We start from the raw sequence: 25937 nt of genomic DNA on the forward strand, positions 1-25937 counted from the left end.
CACCCACACACCAAGGGCCACCTGACACATACCGTTCCCAGTCATCGCCCCGCTCAATGCCCGGCATGCAGGGAGCACTTAATAAGCGCATGCTTAATATTACTGGCACCCTAATGTATTTATTGGGCACTTACTACGTAACGGTGCCCCGCCTTGTCACAGACTGTCCCACGTATGGCTGCAGCTCTGCAGTGTGGGGGGGGTATCCTCTGGCCCATTTTACAGATGAGGAAACTGAGGCTTTGGAAACACATACAGCTTCAGGTCATTGCTGTTGTCATTGTTATAAATTAGAGCACCCAGTGCCCAGCTCAAGACGATCCAGTTTACAATTTTTGACTTTCATGATAATGCCAAGGCAATATGCATTCAACAGAAACCATACTTCATATTTTGAATTTTTGCCTTTTCCCAAGCTGGGGATAGGTGCTTGGATCCACTCTCAAGATGCCGGGCCGTGGCAGCTGGCCACAGTTCCTAGCCAATCTTGGGATCCTGAGGCTGACTGGGGCACAGTAAATGCATTTTTAACCTACAATACTTTGAACTTTGGGTTTATCTGAACACGACTCCATCAAAAATCAAGGAGTGCCCAGCGGCTGGGGAGGCTGAGGCAGGAGGATCCCGAGTTCCAAGCCAGCTTCAGCAAGAGTGAGGCTCTAAGCCACTCAGGGAGACCCTGTCTCTAAATAAAATACAAAATAGGGCTGGGGATGGGGCTCAGGGGTCGAGTCCCCCTGGGTTCAATTCCCAGTACCCCCCAAAAAATCAAAGGGGTTGCTTGTGGTTCCTCCAAGTGTTCATTCTGCGCTTTGAAGCCTTCCCTCTAGCTCCCCACCCTGCAGCCTCACCTATTCTGGGACTCAGGTCCCCAGACTCCACCCCCCCCCCCACACACACACACACGATGTACTTACACCACAGACACACACAGAGACTCCAATGGAGGAGGGTATTTATAGTCTCCAAACCCATCAAGGGATGGCCATGAGTATGTTCAAGGAACTCCTTCCTGCAAACCCCTAAAGACAGCGCCCCCCACAGGAAAGTGGGGAAATGTCGGGACAGGCAATGTCCAGGGGGGTGTCTCCCAAGCCCAGGCGTCGGACGAACCCAAGGTCAAAGAACTGCCAAGGACGAGCACAAGGTGTTCAGCCCAACCCACCAGGCCGTGGCAAGAAGGAGAAAGCAGGAGAGTCCCCGGCTGCCCAGGAGGGCGCACAGACACCGTGTCACATCGTGGGTCCCTGTGGCTACTCCTGAGAGAATGTCCAGGCCTGGGTCTCGCAGCAGGTCTCTACCTGCTCGTTGCTGTAGAGGGGCTTCTGCCGCTGCCCCCAGGAGCAAACCCTCGTGTGACGATTCCTGCAAAAGGATCTACCAAGGAAGCAATCGCAGAAAGCCCTAGGGAGTCGAGAGCCAGGGCTGTTGGGCAGGAGGCCAGGGAGGGGACCTGCAGAGGCCCACAGACGTGGCCCTGGCTCAGCCCCACCGAGCACCATGGGGACCACACAGCCACATCCCCAGGCTGAATCCCGACTTCCTCGCACCCTGTCTTGGGGGCATATCCCCAGGGGCTGCCCGGGTGCCTGAGGTCATCCCTCCCAGACCGTCGCAGTGCCCGCTGTCAGGGTCAAGAGTCCTCGGGGAGGCCAGGGCCTGCACACAGTCCCTACAGCGCTCAGGCAGGGTGCAGACACGTCTGCCGGTGGCTGGATGCTGGCAGCCCCTGAGTGTCCATTCCTAGCAGAGGGGACAGGTGACTGGAGGCGAGTCCCCACCTGGAGATGTTGTGCCACTATCCAGACGACCACATGCACACGCAGCCACATGGAGCCCTTTAAAAGCAGCAGGGGGACAGGCACGAGCCCCTGAGAGAGGGAAGGAAATGCACGTTCTAAGACCCCAGCCGGACGACAGGACGCACCGGAGCAGTCCTGGGACAGAGGACCACAGTGGGGCAGGGGACAAGCTCAGGGGCTCCTGGAGGCTGCGATGGAGGTGAGGTGGGAGTTGAGGTTGTAGGTGAGGTTGGAGGTGAGATCGGAGGTGAGGCCAGAGGTGAGGCCGGAGACGAGGTCTGAGGTGAGGTGGGAGGTGAGGTCGGAGGGGAGGTCGGAGGGGAGGTCGGAGAGGGTGTAATGGGGTCGAACCCCCCTCCTCTCCCAACTGCCAGAGAGACCCAAAAATAACAGACTCCCGCCTCCCTGCCTGGGTTCATGCTCAGGTGGCGCCCAGCCCAGAGCCGCCCCAGGCACAGGGCCAAGTGGGTCCTCTCTGTGGGCAGGGGATGAACTTGGACTTGGACAAACCAACAGCTCAGCCCAAGGCGTCTGTGAGGTGGCCTGGCCCCAGGACCTCCCCAGATGAGGACAGGAGGCCACCAGGCCGTGTCCTGACCACAACCCCACCACAGGACTCCTGCAGGGACCCAGCACGGACAAGGTCGCCACCGGTTCCCCGACACCCAGAACAGAAGCCCAGGCGGATGGTGTCCGCTCCCTTCTCACTGAACAACCTGCAGGTGGCCGTCACTGCCCTCCAGCCGCCCGCCCAAGACTTAGGGGACGAACCTCAGCCCCAGGTAGCGCAGGACCCGAGGAAGCTTAAGGTGGCACGAGCCCAGGGGCTGGCCAGACCCCCTCCTCCTTGGCCTCAGCCCCTTTGGAGCCTCCGAGAGCAGGACCAACCCGCCAGGACTTGGGGTCTGTGTCGCACAGAGCGGCCGGGACGGGGCTCCGGGCGCCTCTGGTTTCCCCTCTAGTCGGTGGCCCGAGGGGAGATGGCCCGACCGGGCACCACAGAGGCCCTTCCGAGGCGGTGGACCTTCCAGCCTCCTGCAGGCACAGGAGGGGCCTCCGCCCCTGGCCGGTGGGGACGCTGGGACATGGCAGACCACGGAGGGAACGTGGCCTCGGCTCATCTTTGCCCTAGTGCCACAGGGTCACTTGGATGGACCCTGACCCTAACCCTGGGTCACCCCTCACAGCCGCCTGGTGAGTGTGAACCAGCTTCCCGCGAGCTGGGCTGACCTGTGTCCCCATGGGCTCAGGGGACGGTGGGGCCAAGGGACATCTAGGCAGCAAAGTGTGACTTCCATTTCTGCCTTATCCTCCCCCTGACCCCCTTTCTCCGCCCACTTCTCGTTGGACCTCTGGGTCCCCTCTCTCTGATCCTGTCCCCGTCGGTGTCTCAGCCTCCTCCTCCTCCCGCCCTCCCCGTCCCCCTCCGCCATCCCCGCAGCCCTCCTGGCTGAGAGCCCCCAGCCCTCACTGCCACCCACTCCTCACCTGCGGGTCCCCCAGCTGTGGCACCACCTGCGGGCCCTCCCTTCGCCGTCGCCCCCCAGCCCAGCGACGGGCCCCAGGCTCAACACCAGGCCTCATCAGGGCCGTGGGCGTGGGAGCCCGTCGGGAGGCTGGAATCCCTCTTCACTGTGCAGACGGCCTTGTTTGGCCTGGCTCCTGTCCCCTCTCCCCCTTCCCCACGGCCCTCCCTGACTGTCTAGCTGGGCGGCCCAGACGCCCCTCCCCTGATTCTCTTGGCCTCCAAAAAGCTATGGGGAGCCGGGACGCCCCTCTGAGGATGTCCTATTTTGTAGCTGAGGAAACCGAGGCCCCCAAGAGGATGATGACCCTCCCCAGGCCACAGAGAAGGGACACATTGTCCATCGTCTGCACGGTGGACCCCAAAGCCTAGAACCAACTACCTGCATCCCACCCGCCAGGCAGCTGTGGGTCGGGATGTCTGCCTGCTGCGTTGTTCCCTGGAGGGCCCCCTCTCCCATCTCCCACCCTCCAGGGCAGAGGGCAGGGGCCCCCCGGCTCCCCCAAATGGCCGTGGTTGCCATCCCTGGATCCCCAGGCTCTGAGCGATTTCTAACCTGGAACCCACACAGCACCAGCAGATGTCCCAGCCGCAGCCCTGGCTGCCAGCCCCGGGACAGAATTAGCTCCATGTCGGGAGAAAATGTCCTCCACACTCTCACGCCCACATGCGGGAGCTCGCACTGAGTCACCGGCGGAGCTGGGAGGCCACCCCACTTTTCCTGGGCTTGGAAGGGCCGAGTTTGAGCTCAGGACCTGAGGACGGGCGGAGGCCAGGAGAGCCCCTGCTCAGGGGCCAGGGGACCCCAAAACCTCTGGCAGCTCTGAGCACAAGGATGCAGGAGACTCCCCAAGTATCCAGCCACCGCCTGGCCTGTCCCCCGAGGGTACCCCTCCCTGAGGGGTGAGAGCGTTTCCTTCCTCGCCAAGGATCTCACCAGAGAGCCGCCGCCTTCCTGCCCTGTGCCCTCCAGGGTCACCCAGATGCCAACCCCAAGAGGCTCCTTGCCTTCTGACCTCTAATTCCAGCCTCTCTCTGTTGCACACCGCTGGGCCAGAAGACTGCGTGAAGGGGCCCACGGCTTAGCCATAGAGGCACCCTCTGGGACCCAGTGGCCATGCCCTCTCCCAGCCCTTCAGCCAAGGGAGGAAAGTTCTCCTCGCCATGGCTGGACCTGGACACCAGGGCTTTTCCACTCCTGGCCACCCCATAAGCCACCACTGGGTGATCACTTTCCTCCTCCACAGACCCAGGAGTCATGAGCCCACTGACCCTGGACTGAAACCAAAGCCGAGCCAAAAGAAACCTTTCTTCTCTTCAAGTTGATTTATGTCGGGTATTTGTTATAGTAACCAGAAGCTGACTATCACAGGACAGATCTTTCTAAAATGCCAACCACATCACGTCAACCGCTGGCTAAAATCCCTGCCTACCTTAGTGCTGAGCTGAGGCCCGACCCCAGCCCCAAAATGACCCCTGAGCTGGCAGCAGGTTCAGAGGTAGAGTGCAGACACCTCTTCCAAACTCAGCCCGGTTATGGCATTGGCGATCGGGGACCTGTGCGGCCATCTCCCCAGAGCCACTCCTAGCCATCAAAGGCCCCCAGAGCCGGTATTTGGATGGATGTCTCTCCAGGCCAGAAAGCCACTCTAGTCCCCAAGAATGCGTCCAGTTCTAAACACTAGGCATTATCTCAAGGGCCCAGGGCTTGTACAAAGTCACCGGGCAGACGGCCTAAGCTGCTCCCCATAAACACTGCCCCTGCCCCTGGAGGTGGACAGTAAACACAATTCCTCCCCTGCTTATGTCCCGCCAGACTGGGAGGCCCAGAGCTGTGTTCAGCTAATCCCCTGAAGTCCACTCTGGGTCCTCTCACGCCATCAGTCCCAGACTGTGTATTCCGCACATATGGAAGGCGGCAGCCTCGGGTGCTCATGTGGGCCGCTCAGGATGTGGTCTGAGGACACTGCGGGAGGCCCGACTGTCCCCAGCCAGGAGCCAGCTGGTGGCACACACTGGCTGTGCCGCGCAGGGTGCTGCAGGTTTGGAGGCTGTGCCTGAGGGGTCCCGGGTGCCCCTTGAGCAGCTGTTGCTGTCTCCCCAGGTCCAGCCCAGCCCAGCCTCCTTCAGGGCCAACCACCAACCTGCACCCGATACCCTCCAGAGGCACCTTCAGGGACCTGGGAGGTGGCAGGAAAGGAAATTCCCCGACAAGAGAGCCCCAGCCTGCCTGGGAGAGGGCGGAGCGAGAGAGCAGGAACCCCCAGCCTCTGCTTCCTCCTTCGCTGTCACTTGGTCCAGTGAACATCCCCCCAGGCCCCTTGAACTCACTCCTGACCCCGGCCAGGTGGACCCTGCACCCTCCATCAACAGGGTTCACTGTGAATAGTAACCACCAGAGTGAACCATTTTGTTGAACACCTACTATGTGTGCCAGATGTGCAGAGACACCACCTCATCCAGACCCCAGGGGATCATGCCCATTCTTCAGCCGCTCTAGAGTTGAAGGGCCGAGAATCTCCCCCAGGTCACGGGGCTAATGAGGAACAGAGGTGGAATCAGAACCCAGATGGAGAGGGAAGAATCTCGTGCTCTTTCTTTGACACTTCCCAGCCTCTACTTAGCACAGGGCCTTAGGAATATCTCTGACTCCTTGGAGCCTCATCTACAAAACAAGGAGGTTGCAGTTGATGATCTCAGAAACTCCCTTCCAGCTTTAAAAGATACCACAGTTGAAGGACCAAGTGTCTGTTCCTAGTTTGTGTGGGGAGGGAGGATGGGGACCATAAATACACAGCATGACTGGGTTCCGTGCTGTGTGACCCCGGGTGAATTGCTTTGCCTCTCTGAGTTGTAGTTGAACTGCCCATAGAATAGTCATAATAAAACCTTCCTTGCAGGGAGGGATCTTTGGGGACCCTTTGCAGTTCTAAAACCCCCCAGAGGGTCAAGGTTAATTTACAATCCATCCTCTCCCCCATGACCCCATTAGCAAGGTTGGCGTCCTTGCTGACCACAGCAGTTTCTATGAAGCATTTTCACACTTTGTGTCAAAGACCCTCAGGAGGAGCCCAGCGGTCATTCAGTCCTTCCCTGGCTGCGTGGCCTCGGGCCCCCTTTGCACCCCTCCAGACCCATTTCCACTTCCGGGACCTGCAGATCACCTGGCATTCCTGGCGGGGCAGGAAACGGCCTTGCTGGTGTCCCTAGACAAACAGCCAGCCCTTGGTCGGGTCTCAAGTGATTCCGCGACTCAAACGAAGGCACTTCACAGATGAGAAGACTTGAGATTCCAACAAACTCAGGATTTTCCTCAAAGTTACCCAGGGAGTCAGTGAGTGGGAAGAACAGGAGCTTCAAGCTGGACCTCAGCCTCCCCTCCTCCGGTGTGCCCTGGAATCCTGCTCCATCACTCAGAGTTAGTTTTGCATTCAGCACCAGCACCTCCTGGCTGTGTGACCTTGCATAAGTTACTGCACCTCTCTGGGCCTCAGGCTCCTCCTCTCTACCCTCCGTCTCAAGGAGTTATGAGGAACCAGAAAACACGGCTCGCTGTGGCCACGGTCACTGTGCTGGCACTATAGGAAGGAGAAGTTCTGTCACAGGATGGAAGTCACGTGTACTTCCGCGGCTCCTCGGTGGAATCCGCTGTTTCAGGGTCCAAGGAGAACTTGGCAGTGCACAGGCCCCTTCCGGGCCCTCTCCTTGTGTCCCATCGCCCCATCACATCTGGCCAAGGGCGTCCCCACTCAGGCCTCTTGCTGGCCGCCCAACAGAGGCCACCTTGTTCCCAAGGCCCACGGCCCCGCCAGGGCAGGAAGTGGGCTCGGCAGGGGCCCTGGAGGCAGAGAGAGGCCCGGCACCTCCTCCTGGGAGAGGTCAGGAGACAGAGGTTCTACTGGAGCCCCCCCCCAGGCTGACTCAGGCCTCCCGAAGGCTGGGCAGCTTCCGACAAGACAGGCTGGACGCTGGGCTGGGCTCCAGGCCCAGGGATGCCTCCTTCCAACCCGGTAACCCTCCTGTCCCCTCTCCTGCAGCCTTCCAGGAAAGGGACGAGAAACCGCACCCATCCACGCGTTCAGACGGCCCCTGGAAAAGCCGCTAGTGGGCACTCTCTATGTGCCACCTCCCTCCCAGATGCTACGGGGCTGAGGTGACCCACCCCTGCCCTCCCTCAGGGGACGAGGGTGCAGGAGCAAAGGACAGCATCATCAGGGCCCTGCCATGTCACCTCAAACCCTGACCGAGCCAACCGGCCCTCCTGGACCTGGACCGCTGACAGGGTGGGTGACCAGTCCCCAGCCCTCCCTGTTGTCCCCTGGCTCTAAGGGAATAGTCGGCCGCCGTTTCCCACGGGCCCTGGGCCCCTCTGTCCGGGAGGACAGGTCACCCTCGCCGCGGCCTCGCTGGCCTCTCTTTGTGGAAGTGAAACAGTCCATGAATTAGTCCCACGTGTCTCCCGTGTGGCTCCTCTGGCTGCTGAGTGTGTGTCCCTGGTTCTGGGCAAAGCCGGGGACGGTGGCCGGGGAGACGAGGAGGAGCTCGGAGGGGGAGGCCTCATCTGAGCCTCCATGGAGGATGGGAGACCTTTGCCAGATGGAGCCACCGAGGAAGAGGGGTCCCTGCAGAGGGGACCATGCATGTCCCCACAGAGGCCCGCGGAGTGCGTCTGGGGTGCGGGGGGATCGCGGAGACACGTGGAGGGGCTCAGAGTGTGAGACCCCCCCACGGGACCCGAGGGCCATCGGGGGCCAGGCCTGGTCCGAGGCTCCTGACCAGGGGGCGATGGGGAGGCTGCACTGGGAGGAGAGACGGGGACAGCAAGGGGACTTGGTGGCTCAGGAAGCTCTCTGGAGGGTCCAGGAATCGGGTGTCCCACCCTGTGGAGGGAGGGAGGCGGCCCAGAGAGGGGGACCTGGCCATGAGCAGCAGCATCAGGCCCTTCCCCTCGGCCAGCCAGGATGGCCTCCTGGGAAGACAGGGAGGGGTCACTATGGGGACCCTCGGAGCCCAAGTCCCTCCAAACCAGCCCATTCCCTGTGCTCAGGACCCCAGCACTGGGGACATGGTGACCAAGTGCCTGGAGGCCTCCCTGTCACGGGACCCTCTGCCCGGGGTGTGCTTTTCACAAGAGCCCCTCCCCGCTCCCAGCCTCACGGTGGACTCAACGCGGGTCAGGCCAGGCTTGCGGCAAAGTGACACCAAGAACGAAGAGCCTCACCGGGCATCTGGCTGGACTTTGGGCTGTCCTCGCCTCCTGGTGTCCCGACAGCTCTGCCGTCATTCCCAATTTACAGATGGACAAACCGAGTCTCTGGGAGCAAGCAAGTGGGGTCACCGGCCAGTGTCTGGTGCCCTGAGGGAGCCCAAGGCCTGTGGTCTAACCCAGAGCCCAGCACGACCCCTCACTGTTTAAAACATCCCGGTGAGCCAGGTGCGGTGACACACGCCTGTCATCCCCGCAGCTCAGGAGGCTGAGGCAGGAGGATCGCAAGTTCAAGGCCAGCCTCAGCATCTTAGTGAGACCCTAAGCAACTCGGTGAGACCCTGTCTCAGTAAAATCCAAAAAGGGCTGGGGTGTGGCTCGGTGGATAAGTGCCCTGGGTTCAACCCCCTGTACCCCCCACCAAAAATGCCCTCGGTCCCCTCAGCACCAGCCGGGTCCTAGGGTCCAGGGGCGAGAGGACAGGAACCAGAAGGCTGTCATGACATCAGGCAGCACCCCGGCCCTAACTGCCCCCCAGGGCCTCTACGTAGACCTTCCAGGTGAATCTTCTCATTCCCACTTTTGGGGTGCAGAAGCTGAGGCGGAGAAAAGCAAGGGAACTGGCCCAGGACCCCACAACTAAGGAAGGATAAGAGTGGGATCAGGACCCGGGGGCCCCGACTCTGAGGTCCACCTCTTCCCGGCCCTTGACTGTCCTTTGGTCACAGTCTGTGACCTTCTGCACCCCTCTTCCTAGAGCCCCCGGTGACCCCCACTCACCCAGAGCTTGCGGGGGACCTGGTGGGCCCTGAGAGACCCCAGTCCCCACCTGGCCAGGCGCAGGGCCTTGGGCGGGCGGGTTCTGGCCCCTTGGCATTCCCTGGCCCCGGCCCAGACAGAGCATGACAAATGTCCTGTGCCGCTGCCAGCGACCAGGCCGGGGTAGGAGGTCCCACCCTGTTCCCAGGCTGCCTGCCTCCACCTCACCCTGCCGTCACCCCTCGACACCTATTCCCAGGGAGGCCCAGCCCTGACCCGGGAGGAGTCCTGCTGGGAAGCCGCTGCCGTGCCCCCCGCCCTGCGTGACACCAAACCCTGGTTGGCCACCAGAGGAAATTCCGGAGCCTGAAGAGTTGTTGTTGGAGAGCCCAGGACGGGCCACCACCCTGGGCCAGAGGAAGTGGGGCCCAGCGCCCGGAGCTCCCGCCTGGCCCCTGGCTGGCCGCGTCCCCCTTGGTGGCTGAACTGCAGCCTGGGTCCTGGGGGCCGTCATGAGATCACGCAGGCAGGTGTGTGGAGTGACCCGTTGTCCAATTTGAGGGGATCGAAGGGGACCCTAGGACGGGTGGGTAGCTCCGAGGACCTCCGAAGTCCTGTGCTTCTGTGGTGGGGGCAGCTGGAATCCCCCACCCACGGAACGTCTAGAAAGGCTCCGGGCATCAGAAAGTCCTTCCTTCTATTTTTTTAAGGAAACTGAACTTGGACAACCTGCACGTTCATCTCAGGCCTGGTCCGGCTCCCCCTGGGTCACACAGGACACGCTGCCCGCCACCGCCCACCCCGCCCCTGGCCGGGGCCACTTCCTCACTGTGACCTCGGCGGGCACTTCCTCTCTGCGGCCCTCAAGCCCCCGCCCATGGCTTCCCCAGGCCCGAGCTGCCCTCCCAGGCAGGGCCAGCGCCCAGGGCCGGTTCACTGACTCGGTCCAGAAGGGGACGGTGGGGGACGTTCACTCGCACAGGGACCGTGAGCTAAAAGTGAGAGTAAAAGGAGGAAGGGGGACGTGGGTGGGGACAGAAGAGAAGCCAGGATGGGGAGGAAAACACGCAGACGATAAGCAGAGTCCCCAGGGTTCACGGTGGGTGGGTGGGTCCCAGGCCGAGAGCACGACACAGGTCAGCAGCTCCTGGCTCAAAAAAGCCTCCTCTGGAAAACTGCACCCCCCCCCCCTGCTGCGGGGAGCAGGAGGACTTCCCCCCAGGGGCCTGGGCACAGCCATCCACGGAGCTGACCCCTCACGGCCCGGAGTTCCCAGGTGTCCCCGGGGGACGCCGCACACACCATGACTGAACAAGACACCTCTCTGTGTACGGGACAGGCCTGGGGGGGCCAGGGGAGGGGGACGCTTCGGCTGAGTCTGAAGAAAGTTCCAGAATATCTCAAGGGCAAGTGCTCTGACCTGGTCACGCTCCTCATGGGGGTGGGTGGGGGGGACAGGCCTGGGCCAACCCTCGCTGGTCTGTGCCGGGTGAAGAGATCACATGACCCAGGTGTAGAGTCCCGAGCAGGACCACCCCCGTTACACCTCGTGTCCCGCCATACACTCTAGGCATGTCCCTGTGGCTCTCAGTGCCTGGGAGTGTGCAATAAATCACGGTTTCCTGACTCCCAGAGGCCCCTTCCTCTGTCCCTGAGGGGGGAAGGGCTGCCCTGTGTGTTACCCTGTCCACTCCCTAAAGCCGGACCCTCTGCCAACATCCTGCCCTGCGACATTACGCTCCTGTGAGTAGTAGGTACGACTGTGACACCCATTTGACAGATGAGGAAACTGAGGCTCAGAGACCTGCAACCTAGGGTGGCAGTCGTGTGCAGGGAGCTGCCCAGGAGCTGCCCAGGAGTCAGCGAGGCAGTAGGCTCTGCTCAGAGGGCTCCTCTGGGCACCTCCATCTCCCAGGTGCAGTCACAGAGCCTCAGCTCACAGATGGAAAGCGTGGCCTCCCAGGGCCCCTGCGGTTTCGGCTCAGGAAGGGACACAGGACGCCCACGTGCCAGGGTCACCTCTCTCCAGTCCAGGCTCGTGAGCTGTAGACCATGGGGAAAGCGATTCGGTTTGTCTCGTCTTTACAGATGAGAACCTAGAGCCCGTAGACAAGAGGAAGGAGGCCAAGCTAAAAGGAGTCTTTTCCCCAGACTCCCAGGAAGACCCAACGGAGCCACCCCAGTGCAGACAGGCAGAGCTCCAGGAAAGGCACCCCACCACGGAGGCCCCAACATCTTAGATGCAGGTGGGGAGCATTTTCTGTTGTATTTGCATGTTTTTAAAAGCATGAGAAGGACGGGCGAGGATTTCCAAAATCCCCAGAGACTAGAGACCTCTGAATGAGCATCCAGACAGGAGGGGCCTTGGCTCTGGGATGGAGCTAGAATCATCCCGGCGACAGGTCTGCCCACATGCTGGTCACAGGAGCCAAGGGACGCTCATCAACGGCTTTGGTGGGTTTTAACAGGAAGAGGAACTACTTGTTTGTTTAGGGGCACTGGACATTGAAGGCAGGGGTGCTTCCCCCCTAGGCCACATACCCCCAGCCCCTTTTATTTTTTTTATTTAGAGACAGGGTCTCGCTGAGTTCTTAGAGCCTTGCTTTTGCTGAGGCTGGCTTTGAACTTGCGATCCTCCTGCCTCATCCTCCCAAGTCTGTGGGATGACAGACGAGCTCCACTGGGCAGTAGAATTTTTGGCTTTTACTTAGCCAGTTTCCTGGGGATGAGTACTTAACTTCTTTTTGTCCCTTACTGTTACAATGTCTTGAATAGCAATAGTGCATGTGTTACAGTGTTACGGTTTACCCCACCATTTTTCTGGAGCATCTTAGAAGAGTCTGGTGCTTTTATTTTATTTTAATTTGTTCTCTATGACAGCAGAATGCACTATAATTCCTATCACACACGTAGAGCACAACTTTTCCGATCTCCAGTGCCCTCATCCTTTACAATGAGCCAAAGGGGCTTCACCCCTGTGTTGGATGAACACTGTATTAAACCATCCAGAACCTTCTCCAGGGCCTACACTGTGGATCCCTGAGCTGGGCCACGCCTGCAGTCAAGGTCTCGCGGGAATCAGGAATCCGTGGTTCTCACCCAGCTGTGGGAGCTGTTCCCGATCCTGACCCTCAGTGTCCACATTTACCAAGGGAGACCACAGCCATGCCCGGGGTGCTGTGGGACCAGGGATCATCCACACAGCGGATGGCCACAGGAGGGTGACGTGCGCCTGAGGCCCCTCCTCGACCGCAGGGTGGAGCTGGACTCTCTAGGTTCCCAGAGAGGAGGTCAGCCAGGCTAGAGGACGGAGCGTGTGACAGAGAACATGTGACAGGCCAGCAGGCAGGTGTCAGTGTGGTCCCCAGTCCCAGAGCTGGCGCCCGAGCCCTGGGGGAGCCAGTTCTGGGGGTGGCTTGGCAGACAAGTGTAAGCCACCCAAGCAGCCACCAGCTAAGAACCACCTCTGCCTTTATTTAGTCCTAAACCGAAACAGCGATGGCATTCCCCGGGCACCGGAGAAAGCCGACCCTTCCGCAGACTTGGCCCCAACCTTCCTGGCCCCTCGGGAAAAAATCCAAGGGAATTTTCCACCCGGGGCACTAGAAGAACATGTCCCGGCAGGCGGAAGGGTCCCCACCCACTCCTGGGCAGGAGTCCCATCCCGTCCACCTTCTTCGTGGTACTCGTGGTCCTCCTGGCCAGCCTCCCTTCGGGGCCAAGTGGCTGACAGAGGAGCCTTTGTCTCCCTCCTCCTGGTCTCTTTGACCTTCTACCAACAGCGCTGACCTGTGACGTCCCTGCTGGTGCTGACTTCAGGGACCCCTTGAAACCGCTGCCTTGCTGAGACCCGGAAACCATCCCTGTGAACCCTTGGGGTCCTCCCAGCCCTCACTTCTCCTCCCAACCACCCCCATCTCCCAGGTGAAGAAACTGAAGCACAGAGGCATCAAGCAACTTTCCCAGAGTCACACAGCTTAAAAACAGAGACGCCAAGACTTGAACCCAAAGCCTTGTTCAATGAGTGATGGTAAAGGGGGCAGGCTCTGAAGCCAGACCACCCAAGTTCAAGTGCCAGTTCTGCGACACCATACCTGTGAGACTTCTGGGTTGCTTGATTTCTATGTCTCTGTTTCCCTATCAAACGAAGCAGTAATAGTACGTACTTCATGGATATAATACAGGAGAGAGGTAAACTGGAAGAGCAGAGCACAGGACCCGTGATAAAGCCTTGGTAAGTTCATTAGTATTATTACTATTATTTATTATTATTATTATTCTGAGTGTGATAATGAATCTTATCCAGTTGCACAAGCGGTACAGTTGTGAAGGAGCTTGAGTTTTTCAAACCCCCATCTCGGAGCTTTCTCGCTGACATGTATTTTGGAGGAATGTGATTACATGGTTCTCATCCATAGTTAATAACCTTACTGAGCACGTATTACCTACCAGGTCCCGACACAGGAGCCAGGAACACAAAAATACAGATCCACTCCCATGACCCCGGGAGCCAGGTGGGAAGGCAGAGGAGGGATAATCAGGAGAGAGGGATCCCAGGGTGCTGGGGGACACGTGGGGGACACGTGGGCGACACGTGGGCATGGCATTGACTCCAGCTCTGAGTCCGCGAAGGCCACTTCAAAGAACGGACACCTGATTGGCAGGTGGTTGTCAGGCTGAGGTCACAGCCGAGCCCAGAAGCTCTGCAGGATCCCATCATATGGCTGGAAAAGGCTCTCCTGAGCGGAACTGGGATGGGACATTCTGATGGTGAAAAGCCAGGCAGCGCACGGGGCAGAGGTGGAGGTTCACCAAGAACCTCTCGAAATCCTAAAGGGGAGGCACCCTGGCCTCCCTCCCCCGTGCCCAGGAGATGTACAAGTGACCTGCTGGCAACGCCCACATCCTCTAGCTCCGTCACACCCTTTAGCTCCACCCACATCCTCTAGCTCCACCTCTCTAGCTCCACCCACATGTTCTAGCTCCACCCACACCATCTAGCTCCACCCACATCATCTAGTTCCACCCACACCCTCTAGCTCCACCCACACCCTCTAGCTCCACCCACATCATCTAGCTCCAACTTTCTGGCTCCACCCATATCCTCTAGCTCCACCTCTGTAGCTCCACCCACATCTTCTAGCTCCACCTTCTAGCTCCACCCACATATTCTAGCCCCACCCCTGTAGCTCCACCCACACCATCTAGCTCCACCCATATCATCTAGTTCCACCCACACCCTCTAGCTCCACCCACATCATCTAGCTCCAACTTTCTGGCTCCACCCACATCCTCTAGCTCCACCTCTGTAGCTCCACCCACACATCTAGCTCCACCCTCTAGCTCCACCCACATATTCTAGCCCCACCCCTCTAGCTCCGCCCACACCCTGCTCCTTCATGCATTCTGTAAGGGAGTGGAAGCTGGACCAGAAGCTCCCACGCAATCGCATCCACAGAAACAGAAACAGTCCAGAAGCCAAAAGCCCCAGCAGAGCTGCCCATCCGCCAGCCCCAGGGGACATTAGAAGCAAACATGTCATCGCCGTCCTCTTTGCTGAGAATCGCCCTCTGCCAAGCAGGAGCTGCCTGTCCCTGACTAACCTGGGGCACCATCCCTCCGGTTCCAGGGCTCCAGGGGCCAGGCTGAGGCCAGCCTCCACCTGAGGCCACATCTCGGGTTGGCTCCCTCCCTCCCTCCCTGCCGTGGTTTGGAAATGGGGCTTTTCTTCCTCAACTCTAGTTGAAGTTCGTTCCTCACGAGGAGCTGGGAAGATGGGGTGTCTGAAGGGGGCTGGGGTTTTGCCCTCCCAGGGATCCATCCGCCAGTCACCGGGCAGGGCAGCGACTTAGCGGGTTGTCTCGGGAGTGTCTAGGCCTGGAGGTGAGCGTAGCACCCTCCCTGTCCCTTGCCATGTGATGCCTGCCCCGCCTGGGGACTCTGCCAGCAAGAAAGCAAACAGATGCGGCCCCCTGACCTTGGGCCCGAACTATGAGCCAAGACAAACCTCTTTTCTCTACAACTGACCCAGACGGTGGGGTGGTATTATTAGTAACAGAAAACTGACTCCGAGCCCTCCCCCCTTGAAAGCAGAACTAGGCGAGTCCAAATCGGGGGACACGGGGGTGCCCAAAACTTGAGAGTTTTGCCCTCACACACCTAAAACCACACAGAGGACCCAGATCAGAGCCCACCACAGAGCTTCTTAGAATCCTCTTTTACTCATTCTTTTCCCCCAGGAGGCTCCCAGGTTGTGGGAGGAAGGCCATCTTAGCTGTGCAGGAAACCTGTCCTAGCTGCCCAGCTGCAGACACAACGGGACAGATGGACTTAGTCAAACAGCAACTTCCCGAGGAGGATTATGGTTAAAGCCCCTGGGGGTCAAACTCTGGCTCAGCTGCTGGTCAGCTGGGTGACCTTTGGCAAGTTCCTCCACCTCTCTGTGCCTTTCCTTGAATACAAAATGCAGAGACAAAGGGAAAAAAAGAGCCCCTCCCTCAGACCTGGTAGTCCATGAATTCCCCACCCCAAGTTTTCTCCAAATGAGCCACCCAGACAGGAGGCCAGGGACAGAGAAGGCACCCTTCCAGGAACTGACTCAAAGGGCCACAGTACTTTAGCTCAGATGCACAGGGCGTTTATGGTGCTGGATGCAAAATTCCCAGGCTTTTCAATAAAACAAACCAAGTGTATGTCCTCGAAATATTGTATATGCTTTAAAAACAAAGTGCAGGATCTCAGCATCATCTCAGCTCTCCTTTTGGTTTCCCAGAGGTAAACAGGGCTCCTGAGGATGCCCAGCTCCTGCTCCCTGCAGGGGGAGGGGGCGTCCCTCTGCTGGAGGGGCCCATTGGTCCAGTCCCTCAATGAGCAAGTGTCACCAGCAGCCTTGATGTGACAGGTGCGGTCGGGGAGCTGCAGGGGCACGAGACAGGTCCCCTTCCAGAGCTGAGGCCGAGCCCAGCTGTCACAGGACACTCCAGGACCCTTCCGCTGGGGACAGGCAGGGTTTGGCCCAACTGCGGGGCTCAGCCTCTGGAAGGCTGCAGCCTGTACTCAATAAAGAGAGAAGAGGAAAAGGAGGAGGAAGGGCCAGGAGCGACAGAGGGGTCACGGGGCGGGAGCACAGGGACAGGCCAGGCCAGGCCGCCCCTGCTGACCCGCACCGGGCCATGCTCTCCATGCCGGCCGGGAGACTCCCCAGGACCTCCAGAGCCCCCTCAGGAACTCAAGGGTCTGGAGATGTCCCAGGATTTCTACCTGGCACCCGAGAGGAGAGACATCAGAACGTGTCCCAAGGATCTGCCTTGGGCCAGGGCTCCTTATACATTACCACCACCCTGTCCTGATCACTTAAGAGGACGCAGAATACAGCCCTGGTTTCTGGGAACTCGCCTCTCAAAAGACAGAGACAAGCCAGCACAGGGGCGCATGCCCGAAGTCCCAGCGACTCGAGAAGCTGAGGCAGGAGGATCGCAAGTTTGAGGCCAGCCTCAGCAACTTAGTGAGCCCCTAAGCAACTTAGCAAGACCCTGACTCTAAATAAAACATAAAAAGGGCTGGTAAAGTGTCCCTGTGTTGAGCCGAGCAGGCGCATGGCAAACGGCCAGGGTCCCAGCTGTTATCAGCCCAATTCCTGGCCCCCCCAGTTCAAACTTCTTTCCTTTAAATATCTGGCTGTGGCAATCCCCACTCCCCAAGAAAAGAGAAAGAAAAATTCACCCCTGCAGCCCCCCACCCTCCCCTGTGACGGGAAAGCATTTCAGTCTCACCTCCAATTTACAGGTGAGGAAACCGAGGCCGTCTCACTAGGACATCAAGGAATCCCCACGTCACTGCCACACCACCCGGCTGGCGCCCCAGCCTCTCCCTGTACCTGCTTCCTTCCAAAGCCCAGGCAAGGAAGAGAGGGAGGGCCGGACCCTGAGTGTCAGCCTAGAGTGACAGGGCCCAGGCTCCTCATCTGGAGGCCTCATCCTGGGGGCCCCACCTGAGGCCACATTGTTTTAAGCCCCCGGTTCTTGGGCAGGCTCCCTGGTTAACGGAGCTGCTAGGTGCGGGCCCACTGCGGTGGTGTTGATTTCTAATTTTTTATTCTTTGGGTACCAAGGATTGAAGCCAGGGGCGCTTAACCTCTGAGCCCCATCCCCCACCCTATTTTGTATTTTATTTAGAGACAGGGTCTCACTGAGTTGCTTAGGGCCTCACTATGGCTGAGGCTGGCTTTGAACTTATGATCCTCCTGCCTCCACCTCCCGAGCCACTGGGATGACAGGCGTGTGCCACCGTGCCCGGCTTGCCTATCTTTTCTGTGTGTGTGTGTGTGTGTGTGTGTGTGTGCGTGGATGGTTTCATTTTATCCTCATTACATTCTGCCACCACTTTGAATTTATAAGCAAGGAAACTGAGGCTCAGAGACACCTTCGAAGATCCAAGATCACCCAGCTGGAAATGCAGGGACTCGGGATTCGAACCCAGGTTTGTCCAACTGCAAATCCCCAGGAGCCCCACCAAACAGGAAAAAAGCTCAAGTCATTATCTCACTGATAAAGATGTCACAAGTTGGAGCATGAAGGGCGTCCCCTCTGGCCCTCATTTCCCTGCCCTTCCCTCAGGGCTGTCCCCTCCTTCACACGCTTCCATGGGGGAGGGTAGTGTCCCTTTCATAAACAGTCTGTGGCCATCGGCCCGAGGGTGATGGCCCAGAGACAACCTTGGCAGCAGGAAGTGGCGCTGGGCAGGAACCCCACCTGGACACAGCTGGTGACATCTACCTGTCCCTTCAGGAAGATGAAACAACGCAAGGGCTCTGGCAAGCAGAGCCCCAGCACCTCTGGCCTCCAGGCCCCTGGGACATGTGACCTGCCAGAGCTCGGGCAGGGCCGGAGTGTGGAGTGACGGGGAGCGCAGAGGACGGCCAGCCCCGGGGGACGGGAGGAGGCGCAGGGCCCCGCCTGCCCATCAGACCACAGAGTCCTGCTTCTGATTTCCTTTACACCCTTGGTGTGTCACCGGAGGAGAGGGGACCGTCAAGGAGAGGCCCCTTTAGGCCAGACAGGCCCCGGGCCCCAGGAAATGCAAGGCGGTGACTCATCGTCTCCCTGATCCCTGCCATGGACCGTGGCCAAGGCAGGAAGAGGAGGGCAGGCACGTGGGACAAATCGAAGACATGGGCCTTGTCCACAGCTGGCCCTTCTTCACCTGCGGTGGCTCAAGAGTCCTGGGGGCCCGGTCAGGCCAGCCCCTCCCACGGAGGCCGTGCTTTATTTGGGAACCCCAACTCCGGCTCAGCAGGCCCTCCTCTGAGCCCCACGACGTCCCTGGGAGGAAGGTCCTTTCCTGGTGGCTCCTTGGCCGTGGGGCAGCTTTCCCAAGGTCAGCCCAGACAGGGCGGGAGCGGGGCCAGGGGTCAGCCAGCCCAGGGCTGCTGCGTCGGCCGTGCCCCTGCAGAGGAGCCCTGGATTCTTCATGACCCTGACCCCGGGCAGCCCAAGAGGCCCCTGGTGAGCCGGGTTGTTCTACAACAGACTGGAAACCACTCGGCTCCCTGAGGACCTGTCCCTGCGTCGCTGCCCCAAACCCCCCACGGCCTGGAGGCCGCAGGAGCCTCTAATGTCAGCGAGGCTTGGCCTGGGTACCGAGGCTGGAGGCCAGCCTCCTCTGGCCCGTCCAGACTCCACAGATGCCCCGGGGCCCACCAGAGAGGCCATCCTGACCCAGCTCCCGTGAAGCCCAAAGCAAAGGCCATGTTCCCTCCCAGCCTCGGTGCCCATGTCTGTCAGCAAGTCCTTAGAGCGGCAGGACAGAGGACCCGCCATCCCCCAGACAGGAGAACCACTGTCCCCCCCACCCCCAGCTGGCCTCGGGGGCCAGACAACCTGGGAGACAAGCCACAGAGCCACACGCCCTCTGTTGACTCGCAACTGCAAACTCAATTAGCTTGGGGTCGTCTGGAATCTTCCATGGCCCCCATGTTGGAGTTCAGCACTGAGTCCGGGAGGGCCAGGGTGCCCTCCAGGAAAACCAGGAGCTCCAGCCCTCCCCGAAGCCGCTGGGAGCTCCCAGACCCTGCGGAGCCCCTGCTCCCTCCTGTCAGCCCTGGCCTCCCGCCCTGCCCACAGGACACCCCACGCTGTGGTGCCCCCCCACCTCTCCCTGCTCGCTGCTCTCTCAGCCTGAAATCTCTTATTTCCGGCCAACTTTCCTCCAGACACCCCCTTAACCCAGCTCCGATCCCCGAAAGCTCCTCCTGTCTGTCCCTGTAGCCCTTGGCAAGCTAAAGGGGCCTCAGTTAGTGCAGACAACAATCAGCCCTCAGTCACAATGGCCCTGTGTGCGTGTTCCCTACTGAATGAGTGGAATGGTCAGGGTCAGTCAGGACCCGTGAGCACCGTCCCCCGACTCCCTGACCTGCAGGCCAAACTTCTGAGCAGACAGGACACCCTCCGTGTGCCTACACGCCATCTCCCACTCAACTGGGGACTCTCGGGGACAGGGTTCATTCCTCCCGGTATCCCACGCTCGTGGCAGATAGTCGGTGCTCAATAAATGAACGATGTCAATGGAGACTCTCTTCTCTACACGGTCTCACACTCCCTTTCTGAGGCTCAGCTGAGAAACGGGAGTGTGCACTAGTTCAGGGGTGGCCACACTTATCTCAGGCGATCATTGTCACCCCCAGTTGGTATATTATCTTTAAGGACAGACTGTGACATCTCCCAAAACACACCTGTCCTTCCTACCATGAAGAGGGGGACTTTGCTGCTCCTCCCCTGGTTCTAGACTGGCCTGGTCACTTTCCAGAATGGACAGGAAGTGGCAGAAGCGATACCCAGCTAGTCCCAAGCCTGAATCTCAAGAGGTCAGGTGGCTGCAGATTTGGCAGAGCCTGAGCACCCAGGTAGAAAGGTGACGGCAGTTCCCACCAGAGAGACGGGGAGGGTGGGGCGGGGGGGGGGGACCTGCATCCCTGGACTGGATCCTGCCAGGTCAACACCGTTCACTTCAACGTCCATTCAAGATTCTTCTGGGACCTGCTGGAAAGGAAGGTTCCAGATTGAGAGGGATCCAATCCACTGTCAGAGAGCAAAGCGGACCCCGTCAGGGACCTGTGGGGGGGCCCGCAGCACCATCTGCACCAGGAAGGTGCTCCCTCCTGAGGCGTTTAAACAGGGGACTGGGAGGGACATGGGGCCATCAGGAGCAGCACCAGAAGCAGAAACAGATGTTTGGAAAGGGGCGGAAATGGGGCGAACTGAGCCACCCTGAGGTCACAACGGCTCTTGCAGCTGAGGGAACACAGCTAACTCAGAGCCCAAGAAGTCTCCCAGTTGAGCACAGCCTGGCAGGCAGCTGGTACCTGCCACTAGGTGGCCACCCATGCTCCACCAGGAGCCCCCAGGGAGCTCGGCTCCTGACATGAGGCAGAAGCCAAAGGGAGGGTCCTCGTGTACAGAAATCCCCACGCCCGGCACAGCGCCCGCCCTGGAAGACTGAATGGCCAGGGGCTCATGGGGTCACCCCGAGCCCCACCCGAGCAGCCGCCAGGTGCTGGAGTCTGGCTCAGTCCTTCTCCTTATCGACCCCCTTGGGAAGCACTTAGTAGCATTTCACAGCCAAGAGCCCACCCTGTGCCGCCGGGAGCTCAGCGGGTAAATCGTCTCAATGACTGACGCCCAAGGCTGGGGCCAAGGTCAGGCCTGACCACCATACGGGAGGCCGGCCCAGCCTCTCTGGGTGTTCACACCCGTGTCCATTCTGATGGTCAGCGCTCTGTGGAACCGAGGGAGAGAATGGCCAGCTCAGCTCTCAGAGCCCAAGTCCATAAGGCACATGGGTGCAGATCACAGTAGGAGGTACCCCTGACGGACAGGCAGAGGAAGGCACCCCCTCCCCAAGCCCAGCAAAGATGTCTGCATTCACGGAGCATGCACATGCAGGGCCGGTGCCCAGGTGTGCCCGGTGCAGGGCCTGCCCTCCCCCATGCTCACCCCCGCCCGTCAGCTCCCTATCTCTCATCCCTGATTTCCAAGGTGGAGGGTCACTTGTGCTAGTTGTTTCTTTTTTTTTTTTTTTTTAATTTTTTTAATATTTATTTTTTAGTTTTTCGGCGGACACAACATCTTTGTTGGTATGTGGTGCTGAGGATCGAACCCGGGCCGCATGCAAGCTAGGCGAGCGCGCTACCACTTGAGCCACATCCCCAGTGCTAGTTGTTTCTTGAGCCTCGCTCTCCACCCACCCACCTCCTTGCACGAGTGCTGCCCTCAGCAGGAGGTCACGTGCCTCAGGACAGGATCACAGAACCCAAGTCAGGTCCTGAGAAAGCAGAACTGATTCCACCCCTCCCCCCCTGCCTGAATGGCAGCTGGCGCCTGCTGACTCAACTTCTGGGGCTTCCATCAATGCCAGAGTATGTGTGAGGCTCAGGAAAGCCAGGTCCACGGTGCCCCGCCCCCAGGGCCCCAAGGACCTGCTCCAGCCTGGGGACCCAAAGTTGCAAAGCACCAGATGCCCCCAACCCAGACTGGCAAAGACAACTTTCTCACTTTCCTGAGAAGGATGATAATGAAATGCTTTCTTGGAGCCGCTGTGGTGCGCCCAGGGCTCTGTGAGCGTTAGATCACTCCATCCCTCCACAACCTGGGGGAGGAAGCCCAGGGTGTCAGGAAGTCAGGGGGCTGCATTCTAGAGTGGGCCCCAGAGTCTATGACAGTTCTGGGACCGGGTAAAATGACTGCCCCTTGGTTCCGTCCAGCAGTGCAAGAAATTCTACACTTTCTCAAGAATGCTCACGTCCATTACTCAAAAAAAAAAAAAAAAAATGCAGACACCAAAGATAAATGAATCAACTGATTTCCTGACACTGCCTCAAACCTGAGCCCAGAAGCATCACAAAGTAGCTGCCAACCATTACCAGGCCCTTTCTCTGCATCCCAGACCGGGCCCAGTGCCCCCCTCTCCGCCGTGGATCTAGAAAGAGCCCTGGAGGGGGAAACAAGATGCAGATCTTCATCCCACCAAGAGACCTGGGACTGTCACTCCCCTAATCAGAGCCTCACTTCCCTCATTTCTAAATGGGAACAAATATAACTGCTCAAGGTCCACAAGGGCACGAACCCCACCTTTCTTCATGGGGTTGGCCAAGAGGGGCCCGACGCACAGCAGGCATTAGTGTTTGTTGAGTGAATGAGGAAAAGTCTGTTGCAAGCTTCTCCATCAAGGGCCAAGGGTCAGGAAGCAGGGCTGAGTCACCGAGTTTCCTATGTCACTAAAGCCCTCATCCTGCTGTGGGCTGTCCACACAGGAAACGCTCCCAGACACCCATGGTGGGCCCAGCCCAGCCGAGCCCCAGCCGAGCCCAGGACCCCAACCTGCCCCCCACCACCACCCTTTCTTGTTTCTCGTGGCCAGAGGCTGTAATACTGTCACACAGGACTTCCCCAGGCCAGGACAACCACCCAGCTGCCTTACCATCAGGAACTCCGGCCTGTTCTTGAGCTTCGGCTGCCCTTGTGCCCAGCCCTGGGGAAGTCCAGCCTGGAAAATCTTTACCCTGACCACAGGCACACACACATCTATGCACGTGAATGTTCCGGTGGAGTACGATTTTCTGAGTTCAAATCCCAGTTCTTTTATTTAAGAGCTGTGTGACTTTGACAAAGTCCCTTTACCTCTCTGAGCCTCGTTTTCCTCATCCATAAAGAGGCAGTGATGATCCTGAATCCTTTCCACGCAAGATCAGTGAAACAAATGATGGCTATAAAAACTTTCAACTCCATAAATGTAAAGCACTCGTTAAAATCGTCATCTTTGGTTTGATTTTTTTTCCCCCTAGTAGGGAGAGAAAATAGTCATTGGACACGTTCTAGAGAAATTCATGATTAGGGGCCTGAGAATTGCCTCCTTTGCAACTCGATTGGCCGCAAGCCTAGCTCTCCCAGGAGCAAAAGGGAGTCTGCTACCCCAGCCCAGGTGTTAGGACGTGGACATGCTACTGCCACTCTCTTATCGGCCAGTCCAAGGAGGTGAGGGGGCCACAAGATGGGTCACTGAATTACCATGAGGAAGAGGAACACCCTCCATTCAGAAGCACCTGCCCTCAGCCAGGCACGGTGTTATGCACCTGCAGTCCCCACTGCTCAGGCGGCAAGGCAGGAGGATCAAGGGAGCCCAGGAGTTTGAGGCAACATAGGAAAAAACCTGTCTCAAAAGGTGGGGTGGGGTAGGAGGGGTGAAGAAAACAAAAAGAAGAGTAAAAACAGAAACACCTGACTTATAATAAGCATGTCTTGCTAATGCCATTTATGTGTCTGGGCCTATTTGTTACTGCAGACCACCTTAACTAATACAACCTCCCTATTTATAGATTAAATGATTATGACCAGATTCAAGGAATACCTTGCCTTAGTTCACACAGCAAGTCTAATAAAAGTCTAGAAGCTTGATCTTTGGATCAAGTAAAGGAAGTAGATTTCCAGTTTTCAGCCCACCCCAGAGAGTTAAGTGATTCTTGGAGGTCCTTCAGAAATGAGAGGCGGGTCGAGTGAGTTGCGGCCTGACGTGCTCCATTTTTGTTCCAGAGTAAACTGTACCCCCTTTTTTATCTGTTTTCAAGTTGCACCTCCCAGCCAAATTTCATTTGAAAAAAGGCTTCTGCGGCTTAAAATAATTTCAAAGTTCCCCTCGCTGGGGGCTTGCTAACATGATCCAACTCTCTGTGGTGCCATAAGACAAAGTTTCACTTCTTCTCCACCAAGCCTCCTGGCCTCAATTGCTGACACAGAACATTTGACTTCACAGAAACACAAGGGTATTTGCTTAGAAAGGGAAAAGAAACCCCTGTGCCCAGCAAAGAATCCAGGAACCTGGAAAAATGACAAAAAAAAAAAAGATATTCAAGTACTCTGGTTCTCAAGTTTTAGGGTGCTCCCATCTCCCCAGGAGTTGGTCCAAATGCAGACACCAGTGCCTCACCTTCTGACATTCTGATCTCAAACTCTAAACTCTGAGAAACACCATCAATGATTCTTATCCAGGTGGTCTGGAGATCACAGGGCAAGATGCTCTGAGTCTAGTTCATAGCCTTGCAGAGGCAGCATTGGCTGCACAGGCACAGAGAAGCCCAAAGAGAACAAAATAGGCTTTTGGTTTTCCTGCATGTCAGCGAGAATCTATGAACTAATCATCTATTTTAAAGATGTTAATAATCTATTGTAAAAAATGTATATATTTTTTTCTTATTTATTTATTTATTATTTATTTATTTTTGGTACCAGGGATATTGAGCCCAAGGGCATCGAAGAACAGAGCCTTTTATTTATTTATTCATTTAGAGACAGGATCTTGCCCTTGCTTAGGGCCTCACTAAGTTGCTGAATCTGGCTTTGAACTCATGGTTCTCCTGCCTCAGCCTCCTGAGCCTCTGGGATTCCAGGCATACACCACTGCACCCAGCTTCATTTCTGTTTGGCTCAGATGAATGTTACAGGTCTAAACAGCATGGTAGTATGAAAATGATGACAAGAAGAATAATGAGTACCTGGATTTGTTTGAACAGGATTCAGAATCTATGACATCCTGGTGTTAAATGAAGTAAGAGTTCAGGCAACGAGTGTATTAGTTTCTTGTTGGCTGCTATAACAATAAGTACCACAAACCGAGTGAGCTAAAACAGCACAGATTTGTTAACACTACCTACCTTACTGCATGACAAGCCGCTGCGGGGTGCTGTCCATGTATGGTCCCATTGAATCTTTATAATTATCCTACAAGGTAGCTATTATTCGTAGCACAATTTTATAGATGAGGGAACTGAGGCACCAAGGTAAAGGATAACTTGCTTCTGTCACTCATTTGTCAGGTGGCCAACCAGTTCAAACTGACCCCTGCAGCACAGTGCCTGATGGTGTCTTGAGGAGACAGAGCTCAGAACCCCCATCTGGACCTTGGTCTTCTGCTCTGTAAAACAGGTGTGTTCCTGCTGCCTTTATTATAAAGCCATGGTGCAGACTCAAGAGAGTCATCCTAATAAAGTGGCTTGCAAACAGAGATGTCAGTGAGTAGACACCTCAGAGATGGGACTTTAGTCCAACCCCATCTTTCAGATGGTGAAACCGAGACCTGGTTACTCCTTATTCAATCAATGCTCTTCCATGAACCTAGCATGGGTCAAGTTACTTCTTGCACAAGGGACTGAGGACCCAGAGAAAGTGATACTCAAGGTCTCCAGGAGCTCCCAGGCTACCAGGACAACAGGCAAGACAACTGGACTTTCCACCTGAGCCCCAAAAGTTCAAGTTAAACCTTCCTTCTTAAGAAAATGCCAAGCCATCCCCTTCCTGCACCAGATGCAGCTCAGCATGAAGTCATGTAGAGGTGTCTGTCCTTCCAGAGAGCAAGAGCTACAGAAAAGGTTGCTCTTGAGAAGGAGGCAGGTTGGGCTTTCCTTAACAGAAAAGAAAGCCAGGCTCTCCTTGGCCGCTTCCTCACCATGTGACCTCAGACCTGTGATCTGGCCTCTGCGAACCACAAAGTGCCGAGCAATCCAACTTCCATCCAAAAGCAGCTAATAGATCATTGAAATGTGTTGTCTATTTGTAATTTGGCCCAAAGCTCGTTTTTCATGGCTCCTCCCCTTTAAAAT

At 57.6% G+C, this 25937-nt stretch overlaps 1 protein-coding gene across 4 annotated transcripts in view; it reads right to left on the reverse strand.

Moving 5' to 3' along the window:
• CMKLR1 (chemerin chemokine-like receptor 1) overlaps window positions 1-25937 on the reverse strand; it is a 38479-nt gene that overhangs the window by 11232 nt on the left and 1310 nt on the right. The window contains exon 1 of one of the 4 annotated variants that reach the window (XM_081288316.1): window positions 6492-6514. The exons of 2 other annotated variants lie outside the window; for them this stretch is intronic. The gene's annotated coding sequence lies outside the window, so the exon portion shown is untranslated. Of the gene's footprint in view, window positions 1-3883; window positions 3907-6491; window positions 6515-25937 lie in introns of those variants that run through there. One more of the 4 variants, XM_081288317.1, reaches the window with a different exon arrangement.

The sequence above is a fragment of the Spermophilus citellus genome, assembly GCF_964194105.1.
Source record: "Spermophilus citellus genome assembly, chromosome: 3".
NCBI lineage: Eukaryota > Metazoa > Chordata > Mammalia > Rodentia > Sciuridae > Spermophilus > Spermophilus citellus.